This window comes from Dendrobium catenatum, unplaced genomic scaffold (assembly GCF_001605985.2).
Source record: "Dendrobium catenatum unplaced genomic scaffold, ASM160598v2 fragScaff_scaffold_1570, whole genome shotgun sequence".
NCBI lineage: Eukaryota > Viridiplantae > Streptophyta > Magnoliopsida > Asparagales > Orchidaceae > Dendrobium > Dendrobium catenatum.
Window position 1 is genome coordinate 516,924 of NW_021320032.1, and position 5,536 is coordinate 522,459.

Consider the following 5,536-nt stretch of genomic DNA (forward strand, 5'->3'; position numbering starts at 1 on the left):
TGGTAGTATTATAATTATGAGTGATAGGACTTTTAGAATAGTGATTTTTCACTTTGAAGTCATTAATGATTCCTTAAAAATAATTAATCAACTATAATGTTTCAAAATACAAATAATAAAACATTAAATCATTAAGACATAAAACTTAAATTAAAAATCTCCTTTTTTTTTTTGGATTTTAATAAATAAACACTTTCAAATAATGCAATTTAAATAATAAACTCTTTGGATTTATCAAAGCCATACAACCTTCTCCATAAATTATAGATTGTTTGCTAGTACAATCATTTCTAGTCTAGGCTTATTGATGTGGTTTGATTGTAGATTCTTTGCTTGGAGATCATCATGAGTTTGCTTATTTATTTCCAGCACTCTCAATATCATACAAGTTTCAATTTTTATTGGTGCATCTTAGTCTCTTATACATTGTATTAGATTCATTAGGTTCTTACACACTTACATTGCAGGTTTTTATTATATTTGCTTTTGCATTGATTTTATTCCTTATAAGAATTAGTATATAATGTACTTAGGATCTTATGTGAATGTAAAGTGCAATTATAAAAATAGCCTTGGTGCGTCCTGAAATATTCACGGCGATAGAGAAATATAAGTTTAGTGTATTAGCTTTGTACGAAGATCCAGCACACATACAAATATAAGAAAGTGAAGGTGAAGCATTCATAAAAGAAACCAAGGTTTTTGTATGGAAAACCCTAAAAAGGAAAAAATCACGGGGTCTCGCCTTGTTTGAATGCATCAACTATTATTTGCACTCGAGTAAAAATGCGGCCCTTCCTTGGGGGAAGGCCTTGGCTTAATGTAACAAATATACATCATATAGAGTGTGTTATATGATGGACTTGAAACAATCATTATTGATACATATGTTTGGTCGATAGAACCATAGTCGGCAGGCGACAGATGTTAGAAAGACCGTAGTCTTGTGACGGTGGTCAGAGGGATCGTAGTCGGCAGGTGATAGTGGTCAGAAAATATCATTGTCTAGCAACGAAGGTCAGAAGAACCGTAATTTGGCTATAGAAGTCAAAAGGATCGTAGTAGGTGGTGGTAGTGGCCAGAAAGATCGTTGTCTAGTGATATATGTTAGAAGGATCATAGTCGGCAGATGACAGTAGTCTAAAAGACTATTGTGTGGTGAAGGAAATCGGAAGGATCATAGTCAGTTGGCGATGGAGGTCGGAAGTTTTATGGCGGGCGAAAGTTTGGCAATAAGTAGAAGTCTGAGGAAAGTTTGGCGACAAGCGGATGTCCAACGTCAGGTAAAAAATTCGGTGACAGGTGGAAGTCCAACGTCGGGTAGAAGTCTGTCGAAAGTTCAATGACAAGAAGAAGTCCGACAACGGGTATAACTTCAGTGTCGGGTAGAAATCTGATAAAATTCGGCGGCCGGGCAGAACTCCTATGTCAGTTAGCTGTCAGGTAGAACTCCAGCGTTAGTTGGCGATTGGGTAGTACTCTAGTGTTGGTCGGCTACCGGGTGGAAGTCCGACGGTGGTCGAGGAATAGTCTTGTGGCAATAGAGTTCTTTTCCCTAACATTCATACATACATGCATTTTACTTTTTGCAATGCACACTAGCCTAGCACACAAACCATCAACAATGAATGGGGAGCCCGAGTAATGAGACTATTGTAGTTTTCCTATAGGTTAGGGCCATTATGCTGCCAAATTTTTCTAAAAAATTCAGACATAGTATTTAAATAATTTAGTTTAAGTAAAAAAGCTAAGACATATAGTTTAGGGTGTCTTTTGCATCAAATTTGCATTAGCTAGTTGTATTTAATCTAATTCATGTAAATAAACTCTCATTTTAAATCTAAATAAGAATCCTAGATTTTAATATTAAAATAACTATTTCTTGCTTGCATTAGACTTGGACTTCATAATTTAAAGATTGTGTGCTTAGGTCGTTAGCCGGTAGTTCACTTTTGGTAAGTGTAAGTCCAAATGCATTTGCACCTCACAAACTTCCTTTCAGGGAGATTATCCTAACCTATCAAATGAACTCTATAATTTAAACTAAATAAAAAGAGTATTTTTAAAAGGATTGATTGAATCTTTTAAATATTTAAGTAAAAAATAATAAACTTTTTGAAATCTAAAATAAGTTTAGTCTCCACTATAATCAAAATTTTTCTTTTCATAGATATGATTATATGTAGAGGCTTGCCTCTATGGGAACCTAAGGAACCATATTAAAATAAACCATATATTACTCTTCTAAGATAGGGGAAAATTTCTTTGGATGCAGATTAAAGCTAATCCTTGGTAAGTTTTATTTTGAAAATGATGATGAATTCAAATTTTATTTTTTTAGGGTGAATTGAATATTCCTTATACTCAGTTTGATTATTAAAATAAATAATTTCTCTTTTCATGTTGATAGTATGGTATCAATCTATCTCTTGAGGTAGTAAATATTGACTATGCATATTTGATTAAAAAAATACTAAAGCAAATCACTGGTCAATACTTTTATTTAATCCATATGATTGTCGGATGAAGCAGATTTGGCGGTTGATGTATAGTAGTATTGTGAACTAGACATTCATGGATGTCTTGGCATGTTTGATGAAATCTTTAACCATTGATGGCTATTATTAGCCAATTCTTTTGATCTTAAGGGATATTTTAGGACTGATTTATGTGCACTATAAATCTCTTCTTGTACTTTTGATATAACCTTATCAACTTCATTAGTCCCTAAACATCACAGATACATTTGATCAAAGGACCTTCGATACAAAGTGTTGTTCAAAAATGCAGATCTTAACACAATTGTTCCATTAGTCCCTAAATATCTCAGCCACATTTGCATTACAGTTCAAAGCTTGAGAAATTCACGTTAAAGTAATATTCATATTTTTTTTTTCATTTACTCGAGAACTTTCATATGCTGATGGAATAATTTTTGCTTACTAATTTTGTAGATGCCCAATACTTGATTTATTATGAGGTCAAAGTCTTCAAAAATATAGAGATTCTAAATCCCTATATATATGGAAATTTATAGACATGCTATTAAGGCTTTGTATTTAGTCTAATTATTGGTACATGGTTTAGTCAAACCAACTAATTATCTCATTATACCCCGTTTGGGCATTATAAATATGAGACCAATACCATATATGGCTTTTGGAGGGTGATATATGGAAAGATTGATTTATAATGCTCCATTAAAGTACATCTCCCAAATCTGTAACATTTCCTTCTCATTGATGATCAAAATTTGCTCATATGGAACATCATAATTCAGTATTGAATCTATCAAGATAGGATGTACATCTAGAAAAACTATAATGATATATATTTTTTCATTACTTTATTAGAAACATATATGATATTAAATTATGTTAATATTATTTTTCATCTAGCTAAATGATATTTTAATGCTAGTCTTATCATCAAGGACATCCAAGGATTGTTATTTGATATCAGCATGATCTAATGAGAAAACATGCAATGCCAGAGTTTTTGGATAATAAAAATCAATTCTAAATAGTGCTTCTCAATTAGAGAGTAATGCACTTCTGTCCCAATCATCCTTCCACTGATAGAGTAAAGAGCATTTTTCTTCCTTTATTTAGTATGTTGTGTTAAGAATGCTCTGACAGACTCTTATAATGCCACTATGTACAAGATAAGAGACTTTACCATGATTAGTGTTACAACTATAGGTGTTATTAGAAGGTTTCTCTTAAAATTGTTAAAAGCTTCCTAGTATTTGACATACCACTTGAACTGAATATCCTTCTTCATTAGCTATATAAATGTTTGACATCTACTAAATTTTTTTTAAATAAACTGATAAAAATAAGTTTCCCTTATAAGGAGTGAAGTTGACAAAGAATATTTGGTGTCAGCACTTCCATAATCATCTTGATTTTATTTGGGTCGATTTTAATTTCCTCGATGACATATGACAAATCCTAGAAACTTCCCGATTTTGAAAGCACATTTGAATAGATTTATTTTGAGATAAAATTTTCTTATTCTATTAAATGTAACTTTCAAAAGGTGATATTTTTGGTCTTTTATTTTGACGAAAAGATCATCAACGTAAGACTCCACCTTCTAATGGATCATGCCATAAAAAAATATGGTTATTGCCCTTTGTTATATAGATCGAACATTCTTCAAATTGAAAGGTATGACAATTTAATAATATATTTTGATAGCCATCTTAAATGATGTATGATTTTTATCTTCAGGAGCCATTTTGATAGGATTATATCCTAATGATCCATCTAAGAAGAAGAACATGTCATAGTTAGAAACATCATTAGCTAGTAGTTATTATGCAGGGAGAAAAAGTTATCTTTCAGACAAAACTTATTGAGATCCCAAAAGTTAATGCAAATATGGATTTTCCCATTTTTATTTTTCTCGGGAAAATTATTGGCTATCTAGTCAACATATTATTCTTCCCAAATAAAGCCTGCCCTGATGAACTTCTTCATTTCTACAATCATCTATTGTTCAATATGAAATTTCATTCATCTTGGAGCTTATTTCACAGTGATCACATCGAAGTTGATGTATAGTTTGGGAACTGTCACTTTAGAGGACAAGTTGAGCATCTCAACATATATTCAGGAAAAATAGTCCCTGAATTCATAGAGCAGCTCTTTCACTTTTTCTACTTAATAAACTAGTATAATAGAGCAGATGAAAGTTGGATAAGGGTCCTCCTTAGTTTCCAAGTTGATTTCTTCATCTCATCCATTATAGCATCATGTCCACCATCTTTTAGCTCTTCTAGTATAAGTTTGGCTTCTATTATTTGATCACCTTAATGGTATATTTCATAAAGTTCCTTCTTACTACTTCTATTAGACTCAATCATTCCATCCACTATTACATAACAAATATCCTTTTGAGGTTGTTTATGTATAATGAGTTTGAGTCCCCTCCTTATAAGGACATCACTTTTTCATGATATTAGTAGAATTTTCAAACTCCATAACTTCTGATAAAAATGAGTTCACCACTTGGTGGTCCCAACATGAACTTTTTGTTTCTTCATCATCTTTCAAAATTTTTTTGGGATAATACCTTGAAATTCTCAAAGGAATTATCACTTTAGATTCAAAGAGTACAACAATCCAATCAAAATGTATTTTTTGACTCTCTTTAGACATATAAAATAAATTTCTGGTCCATAGTATCCTCTTATAGGAGGCATATAAAAAGTTTTCTACTCTTCAATATTGTGAACCTCACGTGGAGAGATTTCTTTGAAGTTCTTCAGAGGAATAAGAGTGACCATTGCAATAGTTTTTAACATCAAAATGCTAGTCGTTTTCCTCAAAGAAACATACTCCACCTTGCATGCATATGTAGATTTAAACTTATACTCTTCTTCTATATATGTCCCCATATCTTCACTTTCAATTGGAGAACTATGTATGTTCTTGCATTCAATAGGTAACTTCTTCGTCTTATTTGATATCACCTCCTAAGTGAAGAGCCACTTTATTCAACTTAGGTGAGATATTGACTATTTAGGGAG